Here is a 15,281-nt window from a genome sequence, read left to right on the forward strand (position 1 = left end):
TATTTTATTATAACCTATAAGGGGAAATAATCTGAAAAAGGATAGATATTTTTATCGACGTCATCTATCAATGACAGATAAAATGTAACCTAAGGGAGGCCGATGGTGAGCGCTTCTGACCCTGAAGACTTCAATCATCTAAAGTTCAGATTCTGCCTACTGCCCAAGGCCCTTAAAGAACATACGTGCAGCCGTAGCGTAAAAATTCCCCAGTTTGGTGTTCGGGGAGACACTGATTTGGAAAAATCCCTGGTGTTCTCTTAACATACACGGGACCCTTCCTACAGCTAAAACATGCCTGTGACATCTAGAAGATGGTACACCGTTTGATCGGGAAGAGTTTGGAAAAGACATCTCATCTCCTGGTAGTCGGCTTCACCCCTCCAGCGTCTTTCCTAACAATATCCCCACTTGGGGATGCCAGCACCTTCAACATCCTGTTGCGCACAGTTTGAAATTTGTCCAGAGGATGAAGCGGAAGGATGAGAAACACTGAAAGAAAAGTCCTAGGTGTTCGGACAGGCACATGTCACTCTAATTTCCAATCAGGAAGACGAATTGACCAAAGGCTAAGATTGCCCATGGAAACAGAATAGGGCTTGAGGAAATCCCACTGTTTTGTGGCCAGTTCCAAAAAACACAAGTTGTAAAATGGAACTCAGGGGCACTAAAATTCACAAAACTGCAGAGTTGAAAATATCTATCGTCGAAAAATGTCTTGAGCTAAGTCACCGAAAAGGACCTGTAAGCAAGGGAGAATGGCAGGAAAGGGATTTGAAGAGGTAGAAAGGACTCACCATTAAAGCACAAGAAAAGGGGCTGAACATCGCAACGGTGCAGTTGGCCAAAAAGGGCGTATGCTTTTTTTCTGAATATATTCAAGAAAAGGGTATACACCCTTTCAGCCAACCAAACAGGTGGGCATTGCAAATCAATACTACAAAAGGTATCACTTCTCATCAGTCAGAAGAGCCATCCTCATAAAGTGTAAACACCAGAAATGCAGGACAGGGTGAGGAGAGAAGGGAGCCCTGTGAGGCTGATAGTGGAAATGTAAATTGCCAACGGGCACTCTGAAGAAGTGTATTGTGTTTACTAAAACATCTAAACAAATGAGCTACAGAGCATAGGGAACTTGCACTCATGGGCATATATCTTGGCAAAAAAAAAATCGACAGGACACAGGCACCCCAACGTTTACCACCTCTCTGTTTAAAAGAACCTCGACTTGGATACAACCTAAATATCCCTGGAAGGAAAAAAAATGGATAAAAGTGATGCGGTACTTAGGTAGAATGGAATATAAATCAGCCAGGAAATCAATGAAATAAGGCCAGTTGCATCAACTCAGGAGGAGTCATGTACGATCATTCTAAGTGACATAAGTCAGAAAGAAAAAGACACATATCTTAAGATATTACTTAAAGGTGAATCAAAAATGGCTACACATGAAATAAATTACAAAACAGAAACATAGTCAAATATGTAGAAAACACACATAAGGCTGCTAAAGAAGAAAGGTGGGGAGGGGTGAGGCATTACCCAGGAGGTTGAAATTAGCAAAGATACCATTCCAAATACCAAATTGATAATCGACAAGGCCGACAGGGTACCTCAAAGAACTGCACTCAGCACACTCAAGTCACTGGAAAAGATTATATACGACTGGTAAGAACCTGAAAAAGAATTTGTTAATGTTTCTCTGTACGTGAATCAAGTGGATGTAGAGCAGCAAGAAACAGAGCATTGAAAATCAGCAGTAACCAATATAATAATAAATTAAAAAAAAATAAAAGACAGTGAGAGACAGAAAAATTCTTACAACTTTTGCTCAGGGACTGTGATACAACATGGATTGAACACATCTAGACCCACAGCAGGATGGGACATAAGGCTGAAAACTCTTCGGGCTAAGAGGATTAGTGAGGATGGTTGAGCAAATGCAGACCCTTTAAAGTAATACTGGTGGTACCATTCCATAGGTCCCCAATCTCCAGGTTCAAGGGAATCTTCCTACAGCTAAAACATGCATGGGAAACCCAGAGGACTGTACACCATGTGATTGGGAAAAGTTTCTAAAACGCACCTCGTTTTTCATCTCCTGGTACTCGGGATCACCATTCCAGCCGCTGTACTAACAATCTACACACTTGGAGAAGCAGCACATTTAACCTCCTGTTTCATACAGTTTGAAATTTCTCCAGATGATGAACAGGAACAGGAGGAACTAATGAGAGACTAGCTGTGGGGGTTTGGACAGGCACAGGTCACTCTAATTTAAAATCAAGAAGAAGAATGAACCAAAGACTCAGCCTGCCTCCAGGAACCACAATAGGGCCTGAATCAACCCGGTGGTTTGCGGTCAGCTCACGAAAAAACGAGTTGAAAAATGGAGCTCAGGGGCACTGCAACTCACAAACCTGCAGAGTTATAAATGACAACTACCGTCCAAAAATACATTGAGGTAAGGCAACGAAGAGGATTTGAAAGCAAAGCAAAAGTGCAGGAAACAGATTTCAAGAGTCAGATTGGATTCGCCTTTAAAGAAAATGAAAAGCGGCAGAACTTCGACAATGATGCAGTTGGCCAAAAAGGGCGTATGCGTTTTATCCTCGGGAAAAAACGCATATGCACTTTTTGGCCAACCGAACAACAGGCAATGCAAATGGCACTACAAATAAGTCTCACTTCGCACCGGTCAAAAGGGCCATCCTAAAAAAGTGTAAAAACAAGAAGTGCAGGACAGGCTCTGGAAAAAAGGGAGCCTTGTTACGCTGATGGGCAGGATGTAAATTGCCAACAGCCACTCTGGAGAAGTGTATGGTGTTTCCAAAAATATCTAAAAAGCAGAGCTACAGAGCATAGGGCATTTCAACTCAAGGGCGTATATCCTGGGAAAATTAAAAATCACCAACACAGGGCTTCCCCGGTGGTTCAGTGGTTGAGAGTCCACCTGCCGATGCAGGGGACACGGCTTCGTGCCCCGTCAGGAAAGATCCCACATACCGCGAAGAGGCTGGGCCGGTGAGGCATGGCCGCTGAGCCTGCAAGTCCGGAGACTGTGCTCCGAAACGGGAGAGGCCACAACAGGGAGAGGCCAGCGGAACGGAAAAAAAAAAGAAAAATCACCCTTACAAAGGCACCCCAAAATTTAGGGTTGCTCTGTGTACAAGAATCTCGACTGCAGTACACCTTAAATATGCCTGGAAAGAGAAAAATGGATAAAGAACTTGTGGTACATATGTACAATGGAATATCACTCAGCCATTAAATCAAAGTCCTAAGGCTAGTAGCAGCAGTAGGAGTGGATTTAGGTACGATGATTCTAAGTGAAATAAGTCACACAGAAGAAGAAACTTAACATAAGATATCACTTATAGAGGGAATGTAAACATCGCTGCCCATGAACTGAATTACAAAACAGAACAGAGTCACACATTTAGAAAACACACATCTGCCGGCTTCAGGGGAAAGGTGAGGTACGTTGATGCATAACAGAAGAGTTTGAAATTACCACAGATACCGTTCCATCAACCAAATATGTAATAGACAAGACCTACTCCTTGCTCAATAAACTGGACTCAACACCCCCAATTCACCACAGAAGAATATATCTGACTAGTAAGATTCTTAAAAATTCTGTATGGATATCTCTCTGTAAGTGTATAAAGTGTGTTTAAACTGGCATAAACACAGCAGTGAAAATCAGCTAAACCCCATAATAAAAATAAATTTCAAACACAAAGACAGTGAAAGAGAGAGAAATTCTTACAAAGTTCGTTCAGGGGCTGTGATGCAATCTGGACTGACCACATTTACACCCACAGCTGGATGAGACATAAGGCTGGACACTCTTGGGACTGAGAGCATTGGTGAGGTTGGGTGAGCAAAGGCAGACCCTTTAAAGTAATACTGTGTGCTACCCATTCCATGTGTCCCAACTCTCTAGGTTCAAGGGAATCTTCCTACAGGTAAAAAATGCATGGGAAACCAAGAGGACTGTACACCGTGTGATTGGGAAAGGTTTCTACAACGCACCTCATTTTTCATCTCCTGGTGCTCGGGTTTGCCATTCCAGTAGCTTTACTAACAATGTCCCCACTTGGAGAATCAGCACCTTTAACCTGTTTCGCACAGTTTGCAATTTGTCCGGAGGATGAACGGGAAGAGGGGGAACCAATGAGAGGCTAGCTGAAGGTGTGAGGACAGGCACATGTCACTCTAATTTCCCATCAGGAAGAAGAATTAACCAGTGGCTCAGCCTGATGACCCGGAACCAGAAGAGGGCCTGAAGCGATCCTGCAGTTTTGCGGACAGCTCACAAAAAAGCGAGTTGAAAAACGGACCTCAGGGGCACTGCAATTCAGAAACCTGCAGAGTTATAAATGACAATTACCGTCCAAAAATACATTGAGGTAAGGCAACGAAGAGGATTTGAAAGCAAGCCAGAATTCAGGAAACAGATTTCAAGAGGTAGATTGGAGTCGCCTTGAAAGCACATGAAAAGCTGCAGAACTTCGACAATGATACATTTGGCCAAAAAGGGCATATGCGTTTTTTCCTGAATATATTCAGGAAAAAACGCTTACACACTTTTTGGCCAACCAAGCAAGCGGGCAATGCAAATCACCACTACAATGAAGTCTCACTTCCCACCGATCAAAAGGGCCATCCGAAAAAAGTGTAAAAATCAGAAATGCAGAACAGGCCGTGGAGAATAGGGAGCCTTGTTACACTGATGGGTGGGATGTAAATTGCCGACAGCCACTCTGGAGAAATGTATGGTGTTTCCGAAAACATCTAAAAAAACAGAGCTACAGAGCATAGGGCACTCCCACTCATGGGCGTATATCTTGGGAAGACTAAAATTCAACAAGGCACAGGCACCCCAAAGCTTAGGGCTGCTCTCTTTAACAGGGCTCACCATGCCCTTGATTTCCATTTGATCCTGCATCTGAGGAAAGGGCTCTGCCACTAGACTTTCCCTGCAGTAGCCAGGAAGCAAGCGCTACTGCTCGTTGAAGAGAAACCGGTGTAAGCAGGTAACACTAAAGACTCCGCCTTCCACCTTAGGACTGTAAGCTGAACATTTCTCATCATTTGGCTGACGATGAGGAGTATTGCAGACCTCTGCAACCATTCTCACACCTTAATTCCTCTGTGGATGACTGTTGAGAGAGACAGTAAACCGTGCCCGAATTTCCTTTCCTCTCAATTTGAAAGACAAAACTATTTCCGGTCAGAATACGGATCGTATAAGGCAGTTGAAACGCTTTCTAGGCAACTCACCTTTGCCTCTCTTACCTGAATGCAGCTCTAAACTAACGTGAGGAAACCATTGTAGTGTAGGGTTACCAGAGGAATTGTAGCCCTATTCCAAAGTGACCTAAGAGTTTCAAAAGCCGAATAGATCCAATGTGTGAAATTTCTGAGATCTCGCATGCATCAGACTCACCCTTGGCCTCCGGAATACAGCCCATATGATACCTCTTTCACACAGCCATCACTCTAGAGGATTCTACCGTGTACACTGAGACGAGTGCTTTTTTCAAGGGCCTGTTCTTATTTGCCTGTTTGTCCCTTTAACAGAGCTCCCTATGCTCTTGACTTCCATTTGATCATCTACCTAAGGAGACGGTTCTGCACATAGAATTCCCTGCAGTACCCAGTTAGCAAGCACTACTCTCCGTGTAAGAGAGACAGGTCTAGCCGGGTAACACTAAAGACGTGGCCCTTCACATGGTTCCACCAGTCAACGTTTGCAATGAGGGCTGCCCTCAGCAAAACTCCTCTGAGCAACGCCAGGGATCCACGAAGAGTGCGAAATTCTCCTTCTGTAATATTATCTTTTTCTCAGCCAACAAAAGAGAAGGCCCCTCAAATGGCCTTGAAGAACGGCTTTCTGCTTCAGAAAGGAAGGTACTTTTTTTTGGCAGGTTGAAGGCTATTTCCTACCATTCTCAGTTAACTACCGCAGGGAGGAGAGTGTTCAGGTTAGTCCGATGAAGTGGCAGCGACCAAAGCCCTATGCCTTCTGCTCTCCTCACATGACCCAAGTGCGAGAGTCAATCTTCACAGAGGTCAGTGTTTTCTCAACCATCCTCCTTTTGGCTAGGAAAACTCACATATATTTTACGAGTAGGACACCAGTCTTTCAAACAAAATTAAAGGCATTCGCCTTCAGTTACCCTAGCAAACTAAGTTGAGCACTCCTGGTCATTCGGTTGAAGACGAACAGTATTGCAAAATTCTGAAACCAGTCTCACACCCTGCTTGTGCTGTGGACGACTGTTTGACAGAGACAGTACAATGTGCCCGAATTTCCCTTCTTCTCAATTTGAAAAATCAAAAATATTTTCTGGTCAGATTACGGATGTTTTAAGGCAGTGGAAACGCTTTCTAGCCAACTCATTCTTTCCGCTCTTACCTAAAGGCAGCTATAAATTAACGTGTGGAAACTGTTGTAGTGTAGGCCTGCCAGAGGAATTGTAGCCGTATTCTAAAGTGACCGAAGAATTTCAAAAGCCGAATGAATACAATGTGTGAAATTTCTGAGATCTAGCATGCATCAGGCTCACCCATGGCTTACGGAGACCAGCTCATAGGATACACATTTCACACAGCCTTCACTGTAGACGATTCTACCGTGTACGCTGAGATGAATTCATTTTTCAAGTGCCTGTTCTTAATTTGCCTGGCTGTCCCTTTAACCGGGCCACCCATGCACTTGACTTCCACTTGATCATCCACCTAAGGAGAGGGCTGTGCACCTAGACTTTCCCTGCAGTACCCAGTAACAAGCCCTAATATCCGTGTAGGAGAGACAGGTGTCAGCAGGTAACAGTAAAGACTCGGCCTTTCAAATGCTTCCACGAAACGGCCATCGTTCGCAATGAAAGCTGCCCTCGGTAAAATTCCACTGAGCTCTGCCCGGCTGCCACACATACTGCAAATTTTTCCTTCTGTAACATTACCTTTTTCTCACACCCCAGGAACACAAGGCCCTTCCCATTGCATTGCAGGAAGGCTTTCCTCTTCAGAAAGGAAGCTACTTCTCTTCCGTAGGTTGAACACTTTCTCCTATCAATCTCAGTTAAACACAACTGGGAGGAGGGTGTTCAGTTTAGGCCATAGAAGCAACAGGGACAAAGTAATTTGCTTAAAGCTCTTCTCTCGTTACCCAAGCGTGAAAGTGTGTCTCCACGGTGGTCAATATCTTCTCAACCATCCTCCTTGTGGCTACTACACCTCACATATGTTTTAGCAGTAGAACACCAGCCGTTCATACAAACTTAAGGCATTCGCCTCTATTCACGCTAGGAAAGTAGAGGTGAGTGCTTCTTGTATTTCGGGTGACGCCAAAGAGTATTGCAGACGTCTGCAACCATTCTCAAACCCTGCTTCCTCTGTGGATGACTGTTTGACAGAGACAGCACAGCATGCCCTAATTTCCCTTCTTCTCAATGTGAAAAGACAAAAATATTTTCTGGTCGGAATACGGATCATTTTAGGCAGTGGAAACGCTTTCTAGCCAACTCACCCTTGCCTCTCTTACCTAAAGGCAGCAATAAAGTAACGTTCAGAAACCGTTGTAGTATAGGCTTGCCAGAGGAATTGTAGACTTATTCCAAAGTGACCGAAGAGTTTCAAAAGCCGAATCGATACAATGGGTGACATTTCTGAGATCTAGCATGCATTAGACTTCACCATGGCCTCCGGAGTGCTGCTCGTAGGATACTCATTTCACACAGCCTTCACTCTAGAGGATTATACGGTGTATGCTGAGACGAGTGCTTTTTTCAACTGCCTCTTCTTACTTGCCGTCTGGTCTGTTTAAAAGAGCTCCCCATGCCCTTGACTTCCATTTGATCACCCACCTAAGAAGAGGGCTCTGAACCTAGACTTTCCCTGCAGTACCCAGTTAGCAAGAACTTCTCTCCGTGTAAGAGAGAGAGGTCTAACCATGTAACACTAAACACTCAGGCTTTCAAATGCTTCCACCAAGCGGTCAACCTTTGCAATGAAAACTGCCCTCGGCAAAACTCCTCTGAGCAACGCCAGGGCTCCAGAAGTAGTGTGAATTTCTCCTACTTTAACATTATCTTTTTCTTACCCGCCAGGAACACAAGGTCCTTCACATGGCATTGCAAAAAACTTTCTACTTCAGGAAGGAAGCCACTTCACTTTGGCAGGTTGAACGCTTTTACCTATCATTCTCAGTTAAATTACACATGGAGGAGGGTGTTCAGCTTAGGCCATAGAAGCAGCAGCGACAAAAGCCCTATGCCTAAAGCTCTCCTCGTGTGATCCAAGCATGAAAGTCCATCTCTTCAGAGGTCGGTGTCTTCTCAGCCATCCTCCTTGTGGCTAGGAAAACTCATACATGTTTTACAATTAGCACACCAGCCTTTCATGCAAACTTAAAGGCATTTGCCTCTACTCACCCTAGGAAACTAAGCTGAGTGCTGCTCATCTTTCGGCTGAAGATGAAGAGTATTTCAGAGCTCTGCAGCCTTTCACACACCCTGATTCCTCTGGTGGGGACACTATGACAGAGTGAGTACACCGTGAGCAAAACTCTGTTCATCTCAATTTGACAAGACAAAAATATTTACTGGCTGGAATCCGGGTGTTTTTAAGCAGTGGAAATGCTTTCTTGCAAACTCAGGCTTGCACCTCTTACCTGAAGGCAGCTATAAAATAACGAGAGGAAACCGTTGTAGTGCCGGCCTCTCAGAGGAACAGTAGCCTGATTCCAGTGTGACCGAAGAGTTTCACATGCCGAATCAACACAATGTGTGAAATTTCTAAAATCCAGCACGCATCCGACTCACCCATGACTTAAGGAGAGCAACTCGCAGGGTACGCATTTCACACGGTAGATTCTTCTACCTTGTACGCTGAGATGACTCTTGTAATCTTGCTTTGGCTGTCCTTTTTTTTTTTTTTTTTTTTGTGGTATGCGGGCCTCCCTCTGCCGTGGCCTCGCCCGTTGCGGGGCACAGGCTCCGGACGCGCAGGCTCAGCGGCCATGGCTCAGGGGCCCAGCCGCTCCGCGGCATGTGGGATCCTCCCGGACCGGGGCGCGAACCCGGTTCCCGGGCATCGGCAGGCGGACGCGCAACCGCTGCGCCACCAGGGAAGCCCTGGCTGTCCTTTTAACAGGACTTCCCATGAAATTGATTTTCATTTAATTACCACCAAAGGATAGACCACTGCTCATAGACTTTCCCTGCAGTAGAGTGTAAGCAAGCTGTACTCTCCGTGTAGGAGAGAGAGGTATAAGCAGGTAACACTAAAGTCTCTACCTTCCATACTCATCCACTAAGCGGTCAACGTTCGCAATCAAAACTGCCTTCGGCCAAACTACTCTGAGCACCACAGGGCTCCACGAACAGTGCGAATTTCTCCTTCTGTATTAATATGTTTTTCCCAGCCATCAGGAACAGAAGGCCCTTCAAATGGCGTTGAACAAACGTTTTCTGCTTCAGAAAGGAAGCTACATCTCTTTTGGCAGTTTGAACGCTTTTTCCTACCATTCTCAGTTAGATACCACAGGGAGGAGGGTGTTCAGTTTAGGTCCTAGAAGCAGCAGCGGCAAAAGCCCTATGCCTAAAGCTCTCCTCACCTGATCCATGTGCGAATGTCCACCTCCACAGAAGTCGATATCTTCGAAACCATCCTCCTTGAGGCTAGGAAAACCCACATATATTTTAGCAGTAGGACACCAGCCGTTCATACAAAATTAAAGGCATTCGCCTCTAGTCACCCTAGGAAACTTAAGCTAAGCACTTCTAAGCATTTGGCTGAAGAGGAAGAGTATGACAGAGCTCTGCAACCATTCTCACACCCTGCAACCTCTGATGTTGACTCTTGGTCAGAGACAATACACTGTGAGCGAATTTCCTTTCACCTCCGTTTGATAAGTTGAATATGTTTCTGGTCGGAATACAGATCTTTTTAATGAGGGGAAACATTTTCTTGCCAACTCAGGGATGTTCTTGTTACCTAAAGGCAGCTATAAACTAACATGCGGAAAACGTTGTAGTGTAGGCCTGCCAGAGGAACTGTAGCTTTATTCCAAAGTGACCGCAGAGTCAGAATGGCCATCATCAAAAAAATTTACAAACAATAAATGCTGGGGAAGGTGTGGAGAAAAGGGAACCCGCTTGCGCTGTTGGTGGGAATGTAAATTGATACGGCCACTATGAATAACAGTATGGAGGTTTCTTTAAAAACTAAAAATGATACCATACGACCCAGCAATCCCACTACTGGGCATATACCCTGAGAAAACCATAATTCAAAAAGAGTCATGTACCACAATATTCCTTGCAGCTCTATTTACAATAGCCAGGACATGGAAGCAACCTAACGGTCCATCAATAGATGAATGGATAAAGAAGAGGTAGCACATATACACAATGAAATATTACTCAGCCATAAAAAGAAATGAAATTGAGTTATTTGTAGTGAGGTGGATGGACCTAGAGTCTGTCATACAGAGTGAAGTAAGTCAGAAAGAGAAAAATAAATACCATATGCTGACACATATATATGGAATCTAAGAAAAAAAAAATGGTCATGAAGAACCAAGGGGCAAGACGGGAATAAAGACACAGACCTACTAGAGAAAGGACTTGAGGACATCGGGAGGGGGAAGGGTAAGCTATGACAAAGTGGGAGAGTGGCATGGACATATATACACTACCAAACGTAAAATAGATAGCTAGTGGGAAGCAGCTGCATAGCACAGGGAGATCAGCTCGGTGCTTTGTGACCACCTAGAGGGGTAGCATAGGGAGGATGGGAGGGAGGGAGACGCAAGATTGAAGATATGGGGATATATGTATATGTATAACTGATTCACCTTGTTATAAAGCAGAAACTAACACACCATTGTAAAGCAATTATACTCCAATAAAGATGTTAAAAAAAAAAAGGTCATGAAGAACCTAGGTACAAGATGGGAATAAAGATGCAGACCTACTATAGAATGGACTTGAGGACACGGAAGGGGAAGGGTAAGCTGGGACAAAGTGAGAGAGCAGTAGTGTATATATGGACATATATACATTACCAAATGTAAAATAGATAGCTAGTGGGAAGCAGTCGCATAGAACAGGGAGATCAGCTCAGTGTTTTGTGACCAGATAAAAGGTTTGGATAGGGAGGCTGGGAGGGAGGGAGACGTAAGAGGGAAGAGATATGGGGATATATGTATATGTATAACTGATTCACTTTGTTATAAAGCAGAAACTAACACACAATTGTAAAGCAATTATACTCCAATAAAAATGTTAAAAAGAAAAAAAAATTTTAAATGTGACCGCAGAATTTCAAAAGCCGAATCAATACAATGTGTGAAGTTCCTGAGATCGAGCATGCGTCAGACTCAACCATGGCCTTTAGAGACTAGCTCGTAGGATCCACATTTCACACAGCCTTCACTGTAGACGGTTCCACCTTGAACGCTGAGATGAGTGCATTTTTCAAGTGCCTCTTCTTAATTTGCCTGGTTGTCCCTTTAACAGGGCTACCTATGCACTTGACTTCCATTTGATCATCCAACTAAGGAGAGGGCTCTGCACCTAAACTTTCCCTGCAGTATCCCGTTAGCAAGCCCTACTCTCTGTGTGAGAGAGACAGGTCTAACCAGGTAACACTAAAGACTTGGCCATTCAAATGCTTCCACCAAATGGTCAAAGTTCACAATGAAAGCTGCCCTTGGCAAAACTCCTCTGAGTAATGTCAGGGATCCATGTACAGTGCGAATTTCTCCTTCTGTAATATTATCTTTTTCTCAGCCATCAGGAGCAGAAGGCCCTCCAAATGGAATTGAAGAATAGCTTTCTGCTTCAGAAAGGAAGGTACTTCTTTTTGGCAGGGCGAAGGCTTTTCGCTACCATTCTCAGTTAAATACCACAGGGAGGAGGGTGTTCAGGTATGTCCCTAGAAGCAGCAGCGACAAAAGCCCTATGCCTACAGCTCTCCTTGCTTGATCCAACCACGATAGTCAATCTCCACAGAGGTCAGTGTCTTCTCAACCATCCTCCTTTTTTGTCAGGAAAACTTGCATATATTTTACAAGTAGGATACCAGCCTTTCAAACAACCTTAAAGGCATTCGTCTCTTGTCACCCTAGGAAACTAAGCTGAGCACTTCTTGTCATTCGGTTGAAGACGAAGATTATTGTAGAACTCTACAACCATTCTCACACCGTGCTTCCTCTGTGGATGACTGTTTGACAGAGAGAGTTCACTGTGCATGAATCTCCTTTCCCCTCAATTTGAAAAGACAAAAATGTTTTCTGGTCAGAATATGGATCTTTTAAGGTAGTGGAAATGCTTTCTAGCCAACTCACCCTTGCCCCTCTTGCCCGAAGGCAGCTATAAACTAACGTGTGGAAACCGTTGTATTGTAGGCCTGCCAGAGTAATTATAGCCTTATTCCAAAGTGACCAAAGAGTTTCAAAAGCCGAATCAATACAATGTGTGAAATTTCTGAGATCTAGCATGCATCAGACTCACCCATGGCCTATGGAGTGCTGCTTTTAGGATACACATTTCCACAGTCTTCACTGTAGACGATTGTACCGTGTACGCTGAGATGAGTGCATGTTTCAAGTGCCTCTGCTTAATATGCCTGGTTGTCCCTTTAATAGGGCTCCCCATGCACTTGACTTCCATTTGATCATCTACCTAAGGAAAGGCCTCTGCACCTAGACTTTCCCTGCAGTACCCAGTAACAAGCCCTACCCTCTGTGTAGGAGAGGCAAGTCTAAGCCAGTTACACAAAGACTCAGCCTTTCAAATGATTCCACGAAACGGTCAACTTTCCCAATGAAAGCTGCCCTTGGTAAAACACCACTGAGCCCTGCCCGGCCTCCACACACACTGCATATTTTTCTTTCTGTAACATTAGTTTTTTCTCACACCCCAGGAACACAAGGTCCTTCACATGGCATTTCAGGAAGACTTTCTACTTCAGAAAGGAAACTACTTCTCTTCGGCAGGTTGAACGCTTTTCCCTCTCATTCTCTGTTAAATACCACAGGGAGGAGAGTGTTCAGTTTAGGCCATAGAAGCAGCAGATACATAAGTCTTACACCTACAGCTCTTCTCTCATTATCCAAGTGCGAAAGTGCATCTCCACGGAGGTCAATGTCTTCTCAACCATCCTTTTTGTGGCTAGGTATACTCACATATGTTTTACCCGTAGGACAACAGCCTTTCATACAAACTTAAAGGCATTTGCCTCTAGTCACACTAGGAAACTAAGCTGAGCCCTTCTCATCATTCGGCTGAAGATGAAGAGTATTTCAGAGCTCTGCAACCATTCTCACACCCTGCTTCCTCTGGTGGTGACTCTCACAGAGACAGTACGCTGTGAGTGAAATTCCTTTCGTCTCAGTTTGAGGGGACAAAAGTGTTTACTGGTCGGAATACGGGCCTTTTCATTGTGGAAACGCTTTCTAGCCAACGCAGGCTTGCACCTCTTACCTGAAGGTAACTATAAACTAAGCTGGGGAAACCGTTGTAGTGCAGGCTGTCAGACGAATAGTAGCCTGTTTCCGGTGTGACCAAAGAGTTTCACGTGGCGAATCAATACAATGTGTGAAATTTCTTATATCTAGCATGCATCCGACTACCCATGGCCTAAAGAGAGCAGCTCGCAGGATACAGATTTCACACAGTGGTTGCTTGTGCCGGGTACCCTAAGACAAGTGCATTTCTCAAGTGACTCCTCTTATCTTGCTTGGCTGTCCCTTTAACAGGGCTCGCCATGCACTTGACTTCCATTTGATCATCCACCTAAGGAAATGTCTCTGCACCTAGACTTTCTCTGTTATAGACGGTAAGTAAGCCCTACTCTCCGTGGAGGAGAAACAGGTCTAACCCGGTAACCCAAAGCCTCTTCCTACGAACTGTTTTCGCAAACGGTTTCACTTGCCATTTCATACCGTCCTTGGCAGTGCTTAGCTGAAGATCACCAGACCTCTAATTGCAGTGAGTATTCCATCCTTCCTAATATTTCTCTTCACTGAAACGTCCATGCCTGGCCTTGGTACACATGGGTGTGAAGAAAGGCCTTGTACATAGGAAAGGAATCTGCTTCTACTAGGAGGGGTGAAAACTTGTGTCTTAACCATTCTTGGTCAAACACCTTAAGGAGAAGCGTTTCAACTGGAGCCAATATAAGTCTCGAAAAGACCAGTCCTTCCCCAATGCTTTCATCTCTCAGTCACTGGCCAAAGGTCAGTCTCCCAGTCTTTGGTATGTTCTCCCGTTCCTCCTAGTAGCTTGCAAAAATCCGTATGTTTTACCAGTAGGATGCAAGCCTTGCAACAGTCTTAAAGGCATTCACTTCTAGTCACCCTAGGAAATTAACCTAAGGCCATCTCTTCATTTAGCTGGAGATGCAAGAATATTGCCGAGCTCAGGAACAATTCACGAAGTCCTACTTCCTTTGGGGATGATTTGTTTTGTTTTGTTTTGTTTTGTTTTTTTACAGAGAAAGTACATCATGCCTGAAATTCCTTTCCTCTCGCTTTCAGAAGACACATAGTATTACTGCACAGGACACAAGCCTTTTTAGGCAGTGGAAGTGCTTTCTCTCCAAGTCACCTTTGCACCTCTTAGCTGAATGCAGTTGTAAACTGACATGGGGAAAAAATCGTACTGTAGGTACTTGTTTGAATGACAACTTCTGAGTTTGAATTATGAGGAATCATGCTTCTCTTGCTGTATTCATTTATGTCTGCTTAACAGCCCAAAAGAATACATACTGCTATATTTGACTAAAGATGGCCAGTGTAGTTCGTCATGTTTGTCTTTCTTCAAGATTCTGATAATCACCTTCTATAAGCTTCTTTCTGTTCTTCTCCCACAAATCGGCCCTGGCATTGATTGGTAAGTGCACTTGAATCTGGGATCTCTCTCCTATCCTCTGACAACATAGGCATTCAATGTTTAATGCAAGTATAATCTTTATCAATTGACACCCAGAGGGATTAGCTTTTGTAGCATACTTCTCAAGATGTTAGACACATGCTGTATGTTTTCAACCAGCGCTGCCTGTGTATACAAGATCAATTTTCTCTAACTGCCAGTCAAAAGACGTTAACAATTTGCCTGTCCTTGTGAAGGCAGGGAAATTTTGAAGAAGAGTCACTTTTCATTTGCTTCTTGATCTGGAAGTGGAGCTTCTCATTCCCCTCCTTGCCCCTCACATAGAATCGTGTTAGCCTCCATCTCATAGACCAATTCCTCTGCTTAAAA

The sequence above is a fragment of the Physeter macrocephalus genome, chromosome 7, assembly GCF_002837175.3.
Source record: "Physeter macrocephalus isolate SW-GA chromosome 7, ASM283717v5, whole genome shotgun sequence".
Classification (NCBI taxonomy): Eukaryota; Metazoa; Chordata; class Mammalia; order Artiodactyla; family Physeteridae; genus Physeter; species Physeter macrocephalus.